Source organism: Notolepis coatsorum (genome assembly GCF_963971535.1).
Source record: "Notolepis coatsorum genome assembly, chromosome: 3".
In the NCBI taxonomy this organism is placed as follows: Eukaryota; Metazoa; Chordata; class Actinopteri; order Aulopiformes; family Paralepididae; genus Notolepis; species Notolepis coatsorum.
The window spans coordinates 32,335,240-32,357,497 of NC_140167.1; the positions used below are offsets into that span (position 1 = coordinate 32,335,240).

Below are 22,258 nucleotides of genomic sequence, written 5' to 3' on the forward strand. Positions count from 1 at the left end.
TGCAGAGGCCAGCCACGCCTCTCACCTGCAGAGGCCAGCCACGCCTCTCACCTGCAGAGGCCAGCCACGCCTCTCACCTGCAGAGGCCAGCCACGCCTCTCACCTGCAGAGGCCAGCCACGCCTCTCACCTGCAGAGGCCAGCCACGCCTCTCACCTGCAGAGGCCAGCCACGCCTCTCACCTGCTGAGGCCAGCCATGCCTCTCACCTGCAGAGGCCAGCCACGCCTCTCACCTGCTGAGGCCAGCCATGCCTCTCACCTGCAGAGGCCAGCCACGCCTCTCACCTGCAGAGGCCAGCCACGCCTCTCACCTGCAGAGGCCAGCCACGCCTCTCACCTGCCGAGGCCAGCCACGCCTCTCACCACCCGAGGCCAGCCACGCCTCTCACCTGTAGAGGCCAGCCACGCCTCTCACCTGCCGAGGCCAGCCACGCCTCTCACCTGCCGAGGCCAGCCACGCCTCTCACCACCCGAGGCCAGCCACGCCTCTCACCTGCCGAGGCCAGCCACGCCTCTCACCTGCTGAGGCCAGCCACGCCTCTCACCTGCCGAGGCCAGCCACGCCTCTCACCTGCCGAGGCCAGCCACCCCTCTCACCACCAGAGGCCAGCCACCCCTCTCACCTGCCGAGGCCAGCCACGCCTCTCACCTGCAGAGGCCAGCCACGCCTCTCACCACCCGAGGCCAGCCACGCCTCTCACCTGCCGAGGCCAGCCACGCCTCTCACCTGCCGAGGCCAGCCACGCCTCTCACCTGCAGAGGCCAGCCACGCCTCTCACCACCCGAGGCCAGCCACGCCTCTCACCACCAGAGGCCAGCCACGCCTCTCACCTGCAGAGGCCAGCCACGCCTCTCACCACCCGAGGCCAGCCACGCCTCTCACCTGCAGAGGCCAGCCACGCCTCTCACCTGCAGAGGCCAGCCACGCCTCTCACCTGCCGAGGCCAGCCACGCCTCTCACCTGCAGAGGCCAGCCACGCCTCTCACCTGCCGAGGCCAGCCACGCCTCTCACCTGCCGAGGCCAGCCACGCCTCTCACCTGCCGAGGCCAGCCACGCCTATCACCTGCCGAGGCCAGCCACGCCTCTCAAAACACAACTGGTGAAAGGGGGGGGGGGGGCTTTACTCGACACCATGGGCAGGAGCCGTGGGTGAGTGGGAGGGGATGGAGCGATAAGAGAGAGAGGGGATGGAGAGATAAGAGAGAGCGAGGGGATGGAGAGACATGGGTGAGTGGGAGGGGATGGAGCGATAAGAGAGAGAGAGAGATATTGGATTTGCAGGATGTTCTGAGCTCCGGTGGTGAATGATTTTTTCCCCCCTATTTGCCCTGATTTCCCTTTATTTTGTTTGTTGGCAGGCGTGCAGCAATGTAGGCAGAGAGATGAGTGCAGGTAACAATGCTTGCAGGATTAGTGTGTTGTTCAATCAATTCACTGATCTAATTTTAGGACGCTACAAATCCCATCTTGCCCCTCCCTCCCTCCCTCCCTCCCTCCCTCCCTGTTTGTCAGTGTGACAGACAGACAGACAGACAGACAGACAGACAGACAGACAGACAGACAGACAGACAGACAGACAGACAGACAGACAGACAGACAGACAGACAGACAGACAGACAGGAGGTAATCCTATTTGTGTGTTTGTCGACGTAGGAATAAGCATAGTCCAGTTCTACTGGATTACAGGGGCAGGGTCTGTACCTAGTAGCGGCATAGATAGCATCAAGGTCTGTGTGTTTGGACTCTGCAGTGCGGTGCTGGTCTGGGCTTAGAGATGGCTTTCCTGTCAGCTTCATTATGATGACCGTTTTGCCCTTTGAGCGTAATGAGACTGTCTTGCCTCTCAAGGGGGTGGGTCATCTCTTCATTGTGCTTTGAGAACACACACACACACACCTATGCACACACACATGCGCAGTTTGCGCACGCACACACACAATCTTGAGGGCATGAGGAAGGTAAGCAGGTAGCTGGACGTGACTGGACAGTACAATAGCAGCAGCTGTGTTTATGATTTAAGTTCATGCAGTTCTTTCATCGCAGGACATGCCACCTTGCCTTCTCTTAGGAGTCACCTCTATGGACATGAATGGGTTGTTAATGGGGGAAAGACAAGCGATACCGTCATAGGTTTTGTGTATTTGAAGAGCAGATCCAATGACACAGGGTGACACGTTGCTTTCATACATATTTGATGCGTGATCATGCAACGACAAAGCACTTACGATAGCCCACAAGTAAATTAAAGGAGAGGTACACGCCTCACAACCTGAACCTTCACAATGTCAATTAAAGGAGAGGCACACGCCCCACAACCTGAACCTTCACAATGTCAATTAAAGGAGAGGCACACGCCACACAACCTGAACCTTCACAATGTCAATTAAAGGAGAGGGGCTGTGGGAGATAAAGACTTGTGTCTTCTCATAAGGACATGTGTCTTTGTCTCCTCCCCTTTGTAAACTCCATTTCCTGGTGGGACCCCCCTGAACCGGGGGTTCGGTCTCTCATTTCCTGGTGTCCTAGCTAGTAGCCTGGAGGAGAGCCATCCAGCGTATTAACCGGATCCATTCAACTGAGTAAGTTATTCATATTCTCAACAGGGCACACCCCACAACCTGAACCTTCAGAAAGTAACTCTTTGCAATTGTGTGAGTCCCCCGTGTTAGCGCTTATAAAGTCTCTTGGTCCTGAATGTGGGAAATGGTCCCTCTTTGCTGAAGAGTTGAGATATTGAAAGAAGATCCTCCCCAACATAGTCAGTGCTTGAAAGGAGAGGAGCCATGTCCACATCCACAGGGAGGACGACCAGGAGCTCGGGGAATAACACAGGAAGTGTTTAAGTCTGTATATTTCCAGCGCTATGCTCCTGTATGGGATATTTTCTGAAGGCGTCGGTGTGGCTCTGAGGATCACGTGGGGGAGTCGGGACGCTATGTGGAGCATGCACCCAACGGGCTCTCGCAGCGAAGGTTATGAACCAGTTTCCACTAAATAGTTTATGAACAGTGAAGCCTGGGTGGCGCTAAAATGGGACACGTGAAGGGAAGTTACAGTGAACGCCGTCATGAACGGACAGAGCTGAGGGGGAAGAGCTGGTGGCTAAATGTAAACCGTTACACATGACCTGCTTAAAATGGTAATGACTAACATAATCCGCCAGAATATTCAAGCTCGGTTACATAACCTGATTACTTTCAGTTACCTTCTGGTTACTTTGTCTCCTGATTGTGTGGAATATATATACAGGTGAATCATGTACACGTTGTCTCACTCTTCACAGCCTCACTCCCTGTTGGATGAAGCTGTGCCTGGCAGTAGCCACATCTCTCATGTTAGGCAGATAGCGTAGTGTTATTATAATCATCTTCAGCCATTACTTTCCAATGTGCAAAATTATCTCTCAGTCGAATTGCCTTTTTGCATTCAAACGTTTGGTAATGATTTACATTAACTGGACATTTATGACACATTAATTACTCATCTATTAATGTATTATGCTTGTGAAATAAATAAATAACACATTCATAACACATCTAAGCCGGTAGTGTAGTTGAGGGTATACATATATATATATATATATATATATATATATATATATATATATATATATATATAGACGTATATGATATCCTCTTAACATGCAATGCAACAGCCCGTCTACGGGCCCTTTTAAGGACCATTGCCCATCGGCGCGACACGGCACTTTGTGAGCGTCTAGCGGCTCTGCATTTTTTTATACAACATATACTATATCAAATTAAATCCCTATTTGTTGCCATTCGAATGCCACCTCACTTGACAACATCCGTTCAGCGGTTCTCGAGTTACATGCCGATATGTCAGGCGTGCAACTTTGTACACGCAAGCCTCAGATTACCACCACTGACTGCAGAGGCTCTGGAACTGTCAATCATTTGCCGATTGTGAAGATTATTGGACAGGGTTGTAGCCAATGAGTGTAGTTTTCCAATGATTCCCCACCTGTGGTTGTGCAAATCAGGGATCTAGGTGAAAATTGACGAGCGAAAACAGGAAATGGAAAACACACGGAATGCATTGTTGTCAATGAGGAAATTGATTACTGGAGAACTTGTTTTTTTTACACAGTTTTCAAAAATCACTCTAAATCACCCATTTTTGGACGTATCTTTGTGAAATTTGGACCTGTACTACATAAGACTTCGCTATGGACCAACTGTATTTTCCAGCTTAAACCATTATTATTTTGGATATTGCAACTACTACAGAATACTGTGAGTACACAAGTACAACTCAAGTTCAGCCCTATGTTACTCTATTTCATTAGCACTAAAAGTGATTTTTCTTTATTGTGTAAGAAACTTCAGAATGTTATCTTTCAAAAGAGACCAGGCTTATGCATGTGCTATAAGTATTTAATTTGAGACGGAGCCGAGTAAATCGCTTCATCCGACCACTCGATCCATAAATTGTGCCAAATTATGTCCGGGACCAGATGGACACCAATACTGGAAATCACGATCAGACAATTGGAATATTCTTTTTGGAATAGCCCCGACCAAAGGTAAGGACTATCTGACATCAATTTCAGCTTGATCCAACAATGTTTTCATATCGATCCAGCTGATCAGCTTCTGTAGTGTTCAACACGAATGCTGTTACTGGCCATCAAAGCATAAAAAAAAAACCCGCCCCCCCCCTTTCATGCATTCATGATGAAACATAATACCTATTATATACATTTGATTTGGAAATAGTAGCGTGTCCAGGCAAAAAATTCCAACACTTATAGTCGAATGTAGCGCCCTATAACTCGCTTTTCAGGAATTATCCCGGATCACTCCTAAACTATACTTAGTTATATTCCCACGGGATAACGCGCAAACGTATGCATGAAAAAATTATCTCTTTTTTACATGTTTGACGGAAGAAAGTCACTGTCAAATGACTATAGTATTGTCTCCATAGCTATAATATAGAATATAGATATAGCTCTACAGACAAGGTGACGCACCCCTATATTTAAAGCGTGGCATAGCTAGAACGGGACATGGCTAATCCCTGGCGCTGAATGAGTTAAGAGCACTTTGCTTGTGCTCGACACTTATTCCAGAACAATTATTATTATGGTTGCGGCATGAGCTGTGATGCATAACATCCAGTTCCACTTTCTATCCATCTACTAGTGTTGTGCTAGAAGCATTACAATCGATTGATGCAAGGAAATCAACTGGAGAGGATAAACTAGATCCTTTTTTCAATAACACATGTATTCAACCTTTCCATATGAACAGGTACAGTATGGTTCCAGATGCCTGGAAAATGGCCCATATAACCTCCTTGCAGAAAGACAGAAGTGACCTAAATAATTACTGTCCAATCTTCAAGCTATCCTGTATGGCAAAACTCCTGGAATCATTGGTAAACAACTAATTCAAAGCATTTATCTCAAAGCACTCTGTATTAATACTGAATTAATTAAGCTCACACCAATCTGGTTTTAGAAAAATAACATAGCATGAGCTCAGCCACTACCTTAGTTATAAATTATATAGTATCTGCCCTTGACAAAAGAAAACATTATGTTTGGAGATTTGTCGAAGGTGTTTGACAAGATTGAGCATTCTTTTCTTTTACAAAAATGACACAGCATTGGTTTGAGAGCTACTTATCTGAGACAATGTATAAAAAATATAATTGCCCAATCAGAGTTTCTACCCATTACAAAGCGTGTCCCACAGGGATCAATTCTGGGCTCTGTCTTATTTACCATTTATATTAATAATATTGTCTCATCTCTGAAAGGCTGTCTCATGTGGAGGACACTGTTATATACTGTAATGCAGATTCTGTGAAATTAGCCACTGAGAAGCTGCAACTCTTTACAACGCTTTAATGCTTTACAATGATGCACTTATTAGTTTAAATTTGGTGCTAAATGCTAATAAAACTAAATGAAAGTATATATATCTACTGAGAATGGGTCTGACATTGAAAGTGTCACAGAATACAAATACCTTGGTATTTAGCTTGATGAGAAATTTACTGTATATTAAAATACAATGTAAACGAAAAAGGATTACGGAGATGTGATTTATAGACATGTTGCTGCTTCCACTTTTTTTTATCTGCTTTTTCTCCCCATTTTTCTATTTTTCTCCCGTCCCCAATTTCGTATTGTCCAATTCTACCCTCCCCTGTCTCGAACGTTGTTAGGCCATGCCTCCCACAAGCCGGCTGCAATGTGGACGAAGCCTTGCATCACGTGTCCCCTCCGGTACTCGAGGAGGCAGCGTCACATCTTTCCAACTGCACAGCGCGATCTCTCAGCGGCGAGGGTCTGCGTGGAAGGGACACGCCGCCCTCGTCACTTCCTGATTCTACTGCGCAGGCGCACCAACCGACCTGTAGGAGACGCTGTCCACAGCGTCCGATCCCCACCCACCAGCTTCCCTAATACTGCCAATTGTATTAGTATGAACGACCAGCCAAGCTGGTAGCAACGCAGAGAGCTGGGATCGAACCCAGCATCTCCTGCGTTGGCTTGATTGATTGATTGAAAACTTTATTAACAAATTGCAGAATGGGTACAATACAGTACAGCTCAATACACACAATTGTTAAGGGGATGCAGACCAGAGAAAGACTTTCGTCTTGTTTACATCAGGGTCCCCCATTTTCAATTCATCAGGACATCTATGACATACATGACATACAGATACAGTATACCTGCCTTGCCCACTGCGCCACCTAGCCGCCCCTGCTGCTTCCATTCTTAGACTCTGTATATCATTCAGCCATCAGATTTATCACCAGTGATAGGTATAATATTCACCATTGTGTCCTGTACAATAGGGTTGGTTTGGTCCTCTTTGGTAGAAAGACGAGATTTGGAATGGCATTTGTTATAAAGCCATAATTGGAGATTGTCCAAATGACATTACTTCATTATTGGAATGGACCTCTGGACTCTATGATACACAGACAAATGATTGGCTTACAATTTAAAGTGCCTAGAGTTTATATTGAACTTGGTAGATCGTTCTGTGTGCTCCTGAATTGTGGGACATCTTGCAGGGGACATTGAAATGAGGTGCAGTAGTGTCCATGGGTCGATTTAGAGTACTGGTGACCAAGCAGGTCGCCACAATCTGTAATTGTTTTTAAATCGTGTTGAGCGTTTAAGAGTTTTAAAGAATTCTATTTTTCTATTTTATTAGTACAGTTTCATTTATTTTCATTATTATGTTTTCTCTTCTTTGTACTTTAGTCAAATGTACTGATAACGATTATGTGAATGTAAATACTCGACGACATTGAAAACGAGTTCAAACTAAGGGACCGAGGACGGAACGGTGAGCAGGAAGGAGAGAGAGGAGAGTGGAGAGACACCAGCAGAGAGAGGGACAGAGGACGGAACGGCGAGCAGGAAGGAGAGAAGAGAGTGGAGAGACACCAGCAGAGAGAGGGACAGAGGACGGAACGGCGAGCAGGAAGGAGAGAGAGGAGAGTGGAGAGACACCAGCAGAGAGAGGGACAGAGGACGGAACGGCGAGCAGGAAGGAGAGAAGAGAGTGGAGAGACACCAGCAGAGAGAGGGACAGAGGACGGAACGGCGAGCAGGAAGGAGAGAGGAGAGTGGAGAGACACCAGCAGAGAGAGGGACAGAGGACGGAACGGCGAGCAGGAAGGAGAGAGGAGAGTGGAGAGACACCAGCAGAGAGAGGGACAGAGGACGGAACGGTGAGCAGGAAGGAGAGAGAGGAGAGTGGAGAGACACCAGCAGAGAGAGGGACAGAGGACGGAACGGCGAGCAGGAAGGAGAGAAGAGAGTGGAGAGACACCAGCAGAGAGAGGGACAGATATAGAGAGTTGGAAGAGGCAGGGGAATAGGGGAGGAGGGGGAGGAGGGGGAGGAGGAGGAGGAGGAGGAGGAGGAGGAGGAGGAGGAGGAGACGGAGACGGGGACATTGAGCGAGAGCTGGCTGTCCGGGGAACGTTTCACTTTGGTTTTTCTGTCTCATCTTCTTAAACTGTTGACACATTGTTGTTGCTGCTGCTGCCGCTGCTCTCTCTCAACACTGGAGCCTCTCAACCTCCTCTCGCACCATCAAAGCAAACAGCAATGAGGGTTGGTGGGGGTTGAGATGAGGACAGCGGGGTTGACGGGGGAACATACATCATTCTGTCCGCCGTCCTATTGACACAGATTCTCCAGGCCTCTAGTAAAAAACGGACGAGAAAACAAGTTGGCCCCCACCGACTGAACAGGGAGAAGTGATGTAATCACCACCAGCGCTGTCCACTCCCGAACACCTTAACGTAATGACACTGTAAAAGCAACACTGCTCGAGTCCCAAGGCTTTAACAGGCTATTCTAGTGATGTTGACACACACACGCCCCAAACCCATTACTGTTGCTCCCCTTCCCAGGAAATAGGCGTGTCCGTGTAAAGGTTATTAAAGTTAGCTAGAACTAAACTGAAAAGCGAAAAACTAGGTGTGAAAAAATATTTTTGTTAACTGAAATATAAATACTAAAACTAAAACTAAACTGAGACTATATTGGGTATTTACAAAACAAAATAAATTGTTATTATTTTGTAATTATTTATGTATACACACAGCAAGCGTGAGGAGGCATTGTATGTTGAGAATTGCCTTCGCAAAGTGTTTGTACTACACAATACATAGTCTGAATTGTTGCCCCTGAACACTAAAAAAACTAAAGCTAAAAAATTTTAAACAATAAAAACGAGCAAACCCACTCTGGAAACTGACTGAAACTAAACAAAAAGAAAAAAACTAAATACAAACAAATAAAAATACAAAACCATAATAACCCGGGCGGTCGGATGGCATAGCGGAGATTGCACTCGTCACCAATGCAAGAGGCTGCGGTCTCGACCCACGGAGTCAGTATTGCCTGCGGCTTGGGCCGGTCGTCATACTAACTCGTTTGGCTGAGTTAGCGGGAGGGAAGTCGAGGGTGGTAATCTGGCGTTGTGGACAGCGACGCCTACAGGTCAGGTCTGGGCGCCTGCTCAGCGAAAGGCAGGAAATGGTGAAGGCAGTGTGACCTCCCACGCGTTACGCTTCACCAATGAGAGTCCTCGCTGCCAGGTGAGAAGAGAGCCACTGGCTGTCTCCACATGTGTCGGAGGAAGCGTGTGGTAGACTTCAGGGTCCCCTTGTACTGACCAGTAGGAGGAACATGCGCAAACATAATAACGCTAGTCCGCATGGTGGAGTGTATAAGGAAGGACTGTACTGATCTCTACTTAACCTGTTAATTTTTTCAGAGAATTCGCCTAAAAGTACATACCCAAGTAAATGGAAGATTGCTCCACTTCTACAAGGGGCCATTTGCATGTTCTTGGTATCTAGGGACATCTATGGACCTCAGGAAATGTATTCCCAGTGTCAGGAATATTGTGTCTGTTACTATGCTTGAGTAAATTGTAATGAACCAAAGGAGAATATCAATTATTATTATTATTATTCAAGCTCATACAGCACCTTATTGAGATCAAGAAGACATGAACAAAGGGTTTTTTGTAGATGCAGTACTGAATTTTGCCATCCGGACACATTCAATATGGTATGAATATAGAATATCATGGCTGTATATGGTCAAGTCATGCATCTTTTTAAAGGCCTCTGTCTCCTCTGTCGGATGTCAATGTTGAATCTGGATTTAGTACCACCAAACGTTCACAGAAAGGTAAAGAAACAATATACGTTGTATTTCATTGCAATAACGTTGAGGTTTGTTCGACCTGTGAGATATAAAGACGATATTCCATTCAATGCTTGTAAGAAAAATATTTTTTTACTTCCGTTGTTGATGGCTGGTGTGAGCTGGGTAGTGTAGTTTTATGAAATTTAAATGTCCATCGAAAGCCCTAGGTCTCCTCTTTCTTTTGACTACAACAATTTTATGAGTGCTTCCTGTCCTCACGTCAGATTTTCGATGCAATGCACAGAGATTTTTTATAAGCTCATATTTCACTAATAACACTTAAAATCATCCTCTTAACCTGCGCCCCCAAAAGTGTCCATTTTAGTTTTCATTTTTGAGGACTGCATACTTTTTTTGCAAACCAAAACGACATATATATAGAGCCTGGTCTCTTTTGAAAGATGACATTCTGAAAATTCACTTTTAGTGCTAATGAAATAGAGTAACATAGGTCTGAACTTGAGTTGTAGAAAAACTTGTTACTCAAGTTTTTCTGTAGTAGTTAGTAGTCCAGAGGTAGTATTTCCCCAGAATGTGGTATGGCTTAAAAAACTCCCCCGAGATCCATAGCCTGAAGCCTTATGTAGTACATGTCCAAATTTCATAAAGATCCATTCAGAAATGGGGGCGGCTGGGTGGCGCAGCGGACATTGTGCTCGTCAAATCCGGCTGTCGGCGTTGCCTCCGGCTTGGGCCGGCCGTCATACTGGCAGTCAGCGGGTGGAAGTCGATGGGTGGTAATCTGGACGTTGTGGACAGCGACTCCTACAGGTCGGTTGGGAGACGCCTGCACAGCAGAGACAGGAAATAGCTGGGGTAGTGTGAGCCTCCCACACATTAGTGAGAGTCCGCGCTGGCAGGTGAAAAGATGGGACAGGCTGCCTCCTCGTGTACCGGAGGGGACACATGATGCAAGGCTTCTATCCTCCCTACGACCGACCTGTGGGGGGCATATGCGAGCAACGTTCAAGACAGGGGAGAATTGGAAACAGCGAAGTTGGGATGGGAGAAAAATAGAAAATAAGGAGAAAAAGTGGATAAAAAAAATATATATCCATTCAGAAATTTGTGATTAGGAGTGATTTTGGTAAACTGTGTACAAAAGAAAAACTCAGTTTTCTCATAGACTTCAATTCATTCTGCTGTTTTTCTCTTCCTGTTTTCGCTCGTTAGTTTTTCACCTAGATCCCTGATTCATACATCCCCAGATGGGGTATCATTGGAAAGCCACACTCATTGGCTACAACCCTCCACAATCATTTTCGAGATCGCCAAATGATTGACGGAACTAGAGCCCAAAGAGTCAGGAGTGGTATTTTGCACAATACTGTGTACTTTGCATAAGCCTCAAATACCGGCATGTAACTCGAGAACCGCTGAACGGATTTTGTCCGATTTTGTTGTTATCGACAGGCAACAAATAAGCTTTCAATTCTATATATATATTGTATTACAAAATATGCACACCCGAGCCACTAGTGGTCGCCAAAGTGCCAGTGGGCAAATCGTACTAAAAAGGGCCCACATGTGGGCCCTTGCAGCTTAAGAGCGTAGTGCTGAACATATACACTTTGACTGCTGTTTTGATAGGGGTAGGGTCTTTACTCTTGGCTACATTTGAAAAAGAAACACAACATCACTTAATACCGACTGTATTGATCTATTTGTGCAACGTTAAATTAATCCCGGCCTGGTACCGGGCCGATCAGACTTAAGGGGTTAATTGAGGTTACTCCTGGCTCTCACAAACTTCTTTTGAAACTATTTGACGCTAAGCTGATGAGAGACGTACGATGGGACCAATGGAACAAGGCCAACAAACTGTCTTGTTTGGGTCTAATTTGGGCTCGTTTGTGAGCTCTGTACTATGCTTGCTGTGCACCCATTTCCCAACACAGAACCCTGACTCCACATCTTTCCATCAAAGCCATGTTTAACCTCCAACACCTTGGACCCTATTGGTATTAATCTGAGGCGACACGGCTGCCCTTTTCCGTCACCCAGCGTGGGAGCTGTTTGGGACCGGAGTGGGATCCGAGACACGCTGTTCTGATTTGGACTCCCAACATATTTTAATGATTGACGTTTCCTGGCTGTTGGCTCCTCTACGCACTTATAATAGACTCCCTTAAGCTGACATCACTCTCGATGCCAGCATACCTCACAACCACCATGAACACAGCAGGCTGAATTATCTACTATCTAGAATAGAACTGTGTGTGTGTGTGTGCGTGCATGCATGTGTGTTTAGATTTAGGTGCGATAAAGTGTGCATGTGAGTGCATGTGCACTGCAAACTCTGTATGTGTGTGTGTGTCTCAATTTGTTTGGTCTCTAGCTCCATCTGTCAGTGTCCCAGGCAGGCCCACCTGAGAGACTGCTGCCAGGTCGTCCTATAGCTCTGTGTTGGACCATGACGGAACGATGGATGACAGAGAAGGGTCTCCAAACAAACCAATGATGAAAAGACCCTGGAGTGTACACACACTAACCTCAGCTAAGCATATGTCTGTGTGTGTGTGTGTGTGTGTGTGTGTGTGTGTGTGTGTGTGTGTGTGTGTGTGTGTGTGTGTGTGTGTGTGTGTGTGTGTGTGTGTGTGTGTGTGTGTGTGTGTGTGTGTGTACGTATACGTACGTGTGTGTCACTTCTCAGTATCAATGAGTAACCCGAGACGTTGACACATCATGGTGTGTTGGTTAGCTGTGTTGTACAAAAGAGTCCCTTGGCCCTCGCTACTCAACTGAGGTCAAAACCACAGACTTGAAGGTCCCATATCATCTTGATGTGGATTTAGCTGAAGGATTTAGTCTGAAAGGTTATTTAGGCGGGAAAACTGCCACTGCTTCTGTCTGGCCAGTGTTTGTTATTCGGAATTAAAAAAATATCCCATTTAAACCAGATCTGGCCCTGTTGTTTATCTAGTTCAACCAATAATCTTTAACCTTTTAGAGAGAACATTTAGAGCCTGCCTACCAAATCTACTGCCCAGTCTGTAAGAATTGTGAGCGTGTGGCAGCCAATCAGGGAAGGGGATGATGAATACCTTTGAAACATCCAATAGGCTTTATCAACAACTACTAAGATACCAATTCATCTCAATTATCTTTGACTTGTGCCCCTTGTGTGGATCACGTCCAGATCTATGGACCTGTCAATTCAGATTGTCATAGTACAAGGACCAAGGGATCTATGGATTTGTCGATTCAGACTGTCGTAGTACAACGACCAAGGTATTCTTGTGACTGGAACCATGCATTAGCTAGGCTGTCAGTACTACACATGCGCAGTACGGAGATTATTCTTAGCTAGCTTGAGTCAAATATGGGGTCAACCTTAATTACTAGTACAAGAGGTAAGTGCATGTATATTGCTCTGGCACGGATACCGATGGTCCAGGGGCAATTGTGAAAGTGTTGTCCTCAGACCTACAGGTTCAGAGATACCACAGGGCTGCAGTTGGCAGCATTTACAGAAAAGATAAATCAATAGTCCTCATTTATATTCCTGTATATCCGCCTATATATGCAACAATCCTAAAGAGGCTTCTGTAATCTCGATTGCCATCTTGAACTATTGACTATACTATAGGATTCCATGACTCCTAACTCACAAGATTAAACACAGCTGCCCAGAGAATCATCCCCATGTTGATGAACCAAAACGAAGATGAGGTACAATACCGCAAACTCCACATGGAACCTCATACCACTCTATCCCTGTCTCCTACGAGCTCTCTTGCGTTTACCTCTGAATACGTGCCACTCTTAAACAACTAGAGATGAAAGCAAACGTTGCTCAAACAGATCTGACATGTGTCAGTGCCCCCCGCCCCCCCCGCCTTCCCATCCACCTACGGGCGGCCGGATCTGCTGCCAGAACTATCACTGTCACAACTCGGGACTTGAGAACTAGAGACATACATCACCGTACTGACTATCTTGTATTTTGCACTAGAGACTAATATCACTGGACTCTCATCACTGGACTATCTTGTGTTTGTACTTTTTTTTATATTATATTGTATTTGTATCTATACTTTAACTGTTTAACTGTGAAGCTATGCATCCCCCACCCTGTATCACCCCCCCCCCCCCCCCCCCATGCTGCTTTGACACCCAAAATCTATAAAGGATCATCTTATCTTATCTTATCTTACTACTGAAGGTACGAAGCAGCTGGATCCTCTGGCATCCATTCATTATGACTGGCGAGGACCAGAGAGTTCACCCGAGCAGTCGCCCTACAAGTACATGCGCCCGTAATACACAAAGGCAAAATACAGGAAGCGTCCTTTACACAGTGCCGACAAATTAGGATGCCGTGGTCTATATTTGAAAAATCGTGAATTCATTAAGAGGCACCGGTCTGCGCTCATTCGTTCACCCTATTTTGGGGTTGTTGCGTTCTCCTCATTCTTGAAAAAACAGGTTGAGGACAGAGAGAGAGAGGAGAGAGAGAGATGGGGGGGGGGGGTGGAGAAGGAAGGGGGGGTGAGCAGAAGGTGAAAGCTCTTCTTTGAGATGTGGTCCTTCACTGAATTCATCCCTCCATTCTTTCAAGCCTTTTTCTCCTCATTCTACCCACATCACCACCACCTGGGCTTACTGCATTCTGCTCACTGTTCTTCCTCCTCCTCATCTTGTCTCTTCCTCCAGCACCGTGGATGCCAGCCGACACACATACACACACGCTAGCCTGCTCTTCATCAATGATGCTAAGCCTCTTTTCCCTTTCCCCCCTGCAACCCCCCCTGCCCCAGTCCCCTCGCCGAGGAGAGAGCAAACGAGGCTCTGAAGGGATAAATCATCGTTGGATGAGGACAGAAATTCATTCCCTCCCTCCTTACCTTGCCGTTCAGTGGAGAGGAGAGGAGAGATGCTCTCCTCCAGGAAGGCTCGCTGGCGAGAGTGCACGCACACACACACACACACACACAGTCAGTCATATACACACACACTGCTATATGCGTTCACTCACGCGCACACACATTTACACACGCATGCATATCTCTCTCCTCATGCATACACACATACCACAGCGATGAGGAGGAGGAGGAGGGCTGGCTCTCTCAAACAGCCGCCACGCACTGCAGGCTGCCGCTTGCCTGGGAAAGCCTGATGCGTTCCTCCCTCCAGGCAGTGGCACACGCTGCCATCTCAAAGGCTCTTTGTTGGGGGGGGGGGTAGTGGTGATTCACCCCCGGGTCCGTGGCTGAGTACCGGTCCTGCGCTCGGCTGCCTGCTCCCGGGGACACTGGGTGGGCAGACAAAGAAGGGACAAAGCCATGGAGGAAAGGCAACATCCAGGAGGAGAGAATATCGCAGCCCCATACACAGCGCCTTCCATCCCCCTACTCCTCTCTCTCCTCCTGCTGCTCTGGCTTTCTCTCCCTCCCACCCCCACTCCCCTCTCTCTCTCTCTCTCTCTCTCTATGTCTCATTCGCTCTCTTTATCACCTCCCTCCTCCTACCCTCTCATTGGGCTGTCTTTGCAGTAGCTCTGAATTGATAGCAGTATGCGTGTGTGTGTCTTTGTCTGTTTGTGTGTGTTGGCGCGTGTTTGTGTGTACATGTGTGTGTTTGGTTTCCTGTGACTGTAAGAAGAGCAGGGCTCCTCCTGGACACATCACCTGGGATATCTTTCATCCACCTGCACCCCCACCCCCTTCTCCTCCTCCTCCTCTCCTCCCTCTCCTCCACACGTGACGGGGTGATATGAGAACACAGGCGGTAACTTAAGGTGCTGTGTGGTCACAGAGCGTGCTGCTGCTCAATCAAACGCATTATCCGTAGAGCGCCAGGGTCAGGGTCGGCAGATGGCAGAGTGGGCACGGCGCTCTGCTGTTTTGGAGGAGGAACCACCCCTACCTATTTTGCGACCCGTCCTATCTGTTGGCAGTAAAAACACGAGGATATCAACCGGTGTTAACCGTGGGATGACACTCTCCTCGTCCTACATTGAAAGACGTCCTGCTTATTTGAATGCAACAATAATTTCAGTTTCGGAGCGCAGACGCTCACTGAATAATTCATAATGCGGCTAAGACCAGACACTGAGCAGCAAAGCATATTAGGGTCAAGTCATGCAGAAATATAGCTTGCAAAATGAGCCAGATTCGGGACATATGTAATACATAACATGTTGATGTGAGAGAGGAGCTTGCATCAGCTCTATAACAGGCTTAAATAATGATGTTCCTTTTGAACATCAAATAGACCCGTGCAAGAGGCTTGACTGAACCAATTTGCATAACAATGATACTGATTTTGCCACTTGGGGGCTTGGCAGATGCTACCCGCCCCCCCCCCTCACTCTTTTCCTTGTCAGCATTGTTATACTGTAACTGATATTCATAGAATACTATATTCTACTGTAGTGCGTGATATTTTTTCCTGTATTCTCTTGTTAAATCGATTGCCACGGCAGAAGTGCAACCCTAATAGGGGTCATTGTATGTTCAAATCTGAGGTACTATTTGTTCAAACATTTTATTTACAATATGTTATTGTTTGTCCACCAATTTCTTTGACTCATTTGACTCTTTTATTATGTGTCCATTTATGTCTGTCTATTTTAACGTTTGTCAACTACAATGTTGACTGGTGAGCACTATTGGAAACCTGAATTTCCCCAAGGGGATCAATAAAGTATCCATCTAGAGAGCTGGACTCTCTAGCGGTGGTGGCGGAGAGGAGGAGCCTTGCTAAACTCCATGCCATCAGGGACAACCCCTCCCACCCACAGACTTGGCTGACAGAAGGAGCACGCTCAGTGCTAGACTAAAAGACTCCCAAGATGTAGCACTGAAGTCCTTCATTCCGACAGCCATCAGACTTTATAATGCATCACTGTGCCTCACTGAGCACAGGGTGACAGTACTATCTTCCTGGACTTTTACAATTTTACACTTACTGTATATTTTATATTAGACTGTAATATAGGAAATGTATATCCCGGACCGTATTTTATTCATAGGCTTATTTGTATTCTTATTCGTGACTTTTGGTTTTGTCTACCTGTTTACTGTGAGCGATTTGTAGTGCCAAATTTCCCTCTGGATGAATAAAGTATTTCTATTCTATTCTATCCATCTATCCAGATCTGAGCAGAATCATTTCTCATAAAGTCTCACCTGGTATCTGTGCGATTTACAGAGACCTTGATAGACCCAGTCAGATTATGAGATTTGCCTAAAAATCTAGAACAAAGTTCACAATAGATGTTCTTTATCTACCAAGGATACTATCATTTCCCAATGAGCACAGACGATGTATCATTTTATATATAGTAGGCAGGCTGTGCCAAGGACGAGGGAGAATACTGCAGCGCAAGCTCTGCCATAGTGCTGTTGACTGAGAATTTCTTTAAGAGCATCAGGGGCCAAAAGAGACTTACCATTCTGATCATCAGGGCCATTGTTAGGCTTGATGAGGGAGTTACGCTGATTTACCATTTAGATAAACAGGGACACAAATGAATTGTCAAAAAGAAAAAGGGGGGACAATGCCAGTGTTAAACCTGTGTGTTTTCATTCAAAAGAAAGCCCTACTGTCTCATAAAGGATAATAGCCTTAATTGTTTGCATTTCTATTCGTCCCATTGTTTAGGCTGGATCTGTGAGGATTATTCCTGGCCAATAGTCAGGGGCTATAGTGCCTCAGGCCTTTAAATTGACCAAAAGGGAATGTTTCAAGTTTCAAGTTTCAAGTTGTCATTTGATCCGATGACGTGATTGGTGAACCAAATTAAATTCTGAAAGGATGGCGAGATGTGAACATCAGCTCTGAACCCACATCATTCCCCCAACCAACCAACAAAGTCTGGGGGTGTTGCAAAATTGTAGTTTAGTGGATCCTCTTAACACTTTGAATGCCCATCACGACATAACTCGTGTTATCAGCCCGACCCCTGAATGCCCATCACGAGAATTCTCGTGAGATTTTTTTTAGTAGCGATCTGAATTTCTTATTTCATCAACAGAGTCTACCGTTGGGAAACCAGCTCCACCAGCTCAGATGTGAAAAAAGCGCCCCCTATCGTCTCCCAGATGGTAATGCACCCTTTTGGAATGGACTCAATGAAAATGGATGAGAAAAAAAAACTCCGGAATCCACATTTTACTTCTCGCGCATGTAACCGGAGATGATCCCAGTCATTGTGGAGCCTCAGCACAGCGTGTAATATGTGTTTTACAGTATACGCGTTGGATCAATAAAATGATCGATTTTTGGAATGGCGATCAGGAATTGGAATAATCCATTTGGATACCATCTGATCTCAGGTAAGGAATCTATTTTACCAGTCTTAGGATAATCAGACCTGTTTTCACTGAGATATAAGCTTTTCCCCTATATGTGATATGGCTGTTTGACTGTGCGAGCGATCAGGAACTAAGAGAATCGATTTTCAGCTCGCGGCACCAGCGTGCATACGTACACATATACTATCGATAATCTAGCGTTTATTTGAAAACGATTCATAAATAGGCCGAAAAATGACAACGTTCTAGAATATTACAGTACAGGGCGTTTATCACGGATTCTTTTTTTCCCCCTTGAAAACGAGGGCTTTTCAAAATGCTATAAAACGGAAATTACCTGATAAAAAAACAATCCGCTTTGACAATGTTGACTGGAAAATGAGTCATTGATAAGCGACGGGCAGATTAGACACATAGCCATAATTTAAAACATAGATTAGGCGATATTAATGCTAACATTGAAGTGGATGGTGGGCATTCAAGCACTAAATGTGCGCCCCCTGCTGGGCACTGAAAGTGTTAAGCTTCAAACTGGAAATGGTAACTACAGATGAGGTACTCAAAAAACTGAGCGCCCTCCAACCAAACAAGGCTACTGGCCATGACAACATCCCCTCCAAATTCCTCAGAGACTCAGCAGCAGCCATCACCCCAGTCATCACACACATAATAAACCTCTCCATAAAACAGGGACACGTCCCCAAGGACTTCAAAATTGCGAGAGTAACACCCCTGCACAAAAAGGGCAGCAAATTAGACCCGGGTAACTACCGCCCTGTTTCTATCCTTACATCCATCTCGAAAGTCATGGAAAAAATAGTATACGAACAGATCGAAAAGTACCTTGCGGAAAAAAATCTAATCTACGAATTCCAATCTGGCTTCAGAACATCCCACTCCATTGACACATGCCTTCTCTACTTGAACGACCACATCAAACAAGAGGTGGACGCGGGCAAATACTGCGGCATGGTCATGCTGGACCTACAAAAGGCCTTCGACACTGTCAATCACACCATTCTGATTGACAAGCTAAAAGCAATTGGTTTTGATAGTTTATCAGTGAGCTGGATACAATCCTACCTGGAGGGGAGGGAACAGATGGTGGAAGTAAACGGTACCCTATCCCCCCCCCTCACAGTGAGCTGTGGTGTTCCACAAGGAAGCATACTAGGACCGCTACTATTCCTAATTTATGCAAATGACATGTCGTCAGCTTGTGACTGCAACTTGTTCCTGTTTGCGGACGACTCAGCCCTGCTGGTCTCTGACAAGAACAAGTTACAGGTTGAAAAAGCCCTCAGCTCGGAACTAGGCAAAATCTGCATATGGCTCGCCGACAACAAACTATCATTACACATGGGCAAAACAGAGTCCATTCTCTTCGGTTCAAATAACAAACTCAGCAAGACCGACGGCTTCTCGGTTACAGTGGGTGACAATATTATCACAAGGAAAGATGAAATTACCTACCTGGGTTCCATCCTAGAGGCTAATCTTTCCTGTGACAAAATGGCATCCAATGTAATAAAAAAAGTCAACCAACGAACGCGATTCTTGTACCGGATCTCCTCTCTGGTAAACAAGAATACCCTGAAGACTCTAGCAGGAGCACTCATTCAAGGGTACTACGACTATGCTTGCACCTCATGGTACCAAAGCACCTCGAAGGCACTAAAAAACAAATTACAAACATCTCAAAACAAGCTAGTCAGACTACTACTTGACCTGACTCCTAGAACCCACCTCACCCCTGCCCACTTTGACAACCTAGGATGGCTTAGAGTAGACGACAGAGTACAGCAACTTGCAATGGGCCTGGTCTACAAGATACACTACGCGACCAAGGTACCCATGTACATGTCAAAATACTTCCCAAAGGTCAGTGAATACCACGATCACAACACCAGAGGGAGCTCCACAAATCATGTAAAACCCAGATTCGGCTCAAACAAGGGACTAAACACGTTTCGCAATTATGCCACATCAATGTGGAACGCCCTACCTAAAGCTGTAAAGGAATGTGAATCACTACCCACTTTCAAAAACACTCTCAAAAAACACCTACGTGAGACTGCAATTCGAAACTGGCCCCTACAAATGTCCTAACCTAGTTGTACAGTAAATTACCAAGTAAGGCTTTGTCAATATTCCAATGTACAGTGTAAAATGTGTGTGTGTGTGTGTCCCCTACCCAACCCCCCCCCAACCTCCAATGTACAGCCCTCACCCAACCCACCCAACCCCACCCCACCCAACCAACCTCCTCCAATGTACAGTTTCTACGCCAAATGTATATACACTCCTTTTCTGGACACTTTTGTATCACAAACAGTACTGTATTTGCAAATCTGATATGTCATAAATGTATAGATGTAGCAGTACTGTCTATCTGTATGTCATGTATGTCATATATGTTATGATGAATTGAAAATGGGGGACCCTGATGTAAACAAGACGAAAGTCTTTCTCTGGTCTGCATCCCCTTAACAATTGTATGTATTGAGCTGTACTGTACTGTACCCATTCTGCAATCTGTTAATAAACTTTTCAATCAATCAATCAAAACGTCCCTCATATGGGACGTTTTTCGGACTTTTTTCAACCGGCACTTTGGCGACCCCTAGTGGCTCGGGTGTGCATATTTTGTAATACAATATATATATCGAATTGAAGGCTTATTTGTTGCCCGTCGATAGCGACAAAATCCGCTCAGCGGTTCTTGAGTTACATGCCGGTATTTGAGGCTTGTGCAAAGTACACGGTATTGCGCAAAATACCACTCCGACTCAGGCTCCAGTAGTTCTGTCAATCTAGATCCGATCTCGAAAATGATTGTGGAGGGTTGTAGCCAATGAGTGTGGCTTTCCAATGATACCCCACATGGGGATATAAATAAAATAAAAAAACACGAAAACAGGAAGAGAAAAACAGCCGAATGAATTGAAGTCTATGAGAAAACCGAGTACACAGTTTACCAAAATCACTCCTAATCACTCATTTCTGAATGGATTTGAACTCACCCATTATAGCATTTGACGACATTAAGATTAAGGATTTGCAGCAACAGATTGGGGGGGGCTACCTGTCCTTCTCCATGGCCAGCTACACTTAAGGGTAGAGGTAGAGGCTCCGGCCAGGGAACTCGCTGTCAGCTGGTGCATGTCAAATACAAAATAAAACAGACAAATAGGTTAAGAGGTTTCACTGACTGTGAAACATAGCCAGCAGAGCCTGAGTGTGTTTGTCTATCAAAGTAACAGCCCTGGACAAAAGCTCTCCTCGGAGGGGCCCCGGTAAAGCCCATTAAGCATACTGTAGGTAGCCTGCTTGTACCAGCTCTCCACTGCAAAGAGGTATGGATTTTCTGTCTTAAGAGCTATCTGGACCACTGGCTGCTTGCTTTTTCAAATGATGCGCTTTTAATAAGTCCAGCTAAAGCAAGTCATGGAGGATGCATTATGATGTTGTTATGCTGTTATTATCACTGTATACATTTATCACCAAATTTCAACTGCTTTCTCAGAGTGGTGGAATAAGTAGTTGCTTTACTTAAAAGTAGAAATACCCAAATAAAATAGTAAAAGTCCTCCATTCAAAATCCAACTTAAGTAAAAGTAGAGAAGTATTTGATATTGAATGTATTGAAGTATCAAAAGTAAAAATTCTACATGTTTGTGTATTCCAGTGTTTGGGAGCGTTCCACCCTTGAACCAATGACCTCTAAAGGTTATGTTAAAGTGGTATGTGGTCCAGTTATGCTGCTCTGATTACATCCTCTTGAAGTTGGTAGGCTTTAAATTTGAATGTACATAAATCTTCATACATTTTTGCCAGGTCCACCCCCCCCCCCCCCCCCCCAAAGTAACAAGTAACTCATGGGTTCAGATGAATGTAGTACTGTAAAATGTAGTACTTTGTAATATTTCCTTTAAAACAGAGTAAAAGTACAAGGTCCCTTAACGCTTTCACTACCACTACAGGCTAACCGTCTGTAGTGTGGTAGTGAAAGGGTTAACCCCTTGTCGTGTGGCAGTGAAAGGGTTAAGCCTCTGTATTGTCGCAGTGAGAGGGTTAACCCTTAGATAGTGAAAGGGTTCCTAGAAACTTTACTAGAGTAAAGTAAAAATACAGTTTACTTTCCACCACTGCTCCCTCTATAAGAAGTCAAATTTGAGAGTGGAATCTTCAGGGAACTCAGTGGAGATTATCTAGGCTACAGCAGCTTCACGTTTCCAGTGAGAGATTAAAGGCAGCTTTACCCCACGCCA

The 22,258-nt window shown here is 45.6% G+C and overlaps 1 protein-coding gene across 1 annotated transcript in view; it reads right to left on the bottom strand.

The window, feature by feature from the left end:
- The window catches only part of pak6 (p21 (RAC1) activated kinase 6), a 32,421-nt gene extending 17,548 nt beyond the window's left edge, over positions 1–14,873 (bottom strand). Inside the window, exon 1 of the mRNA XM_084310774.1 lies at positions 14,761–14,873. The gene's annotated coding sequence lies outside the window, so the exon portion shown is untranslated. The remainder of the gene's footprint in view (positions 1–14,760) is intronic.
- Between the last annotated feature and the right edge of the window lie 7,385 nt (positions 14,874–22,258).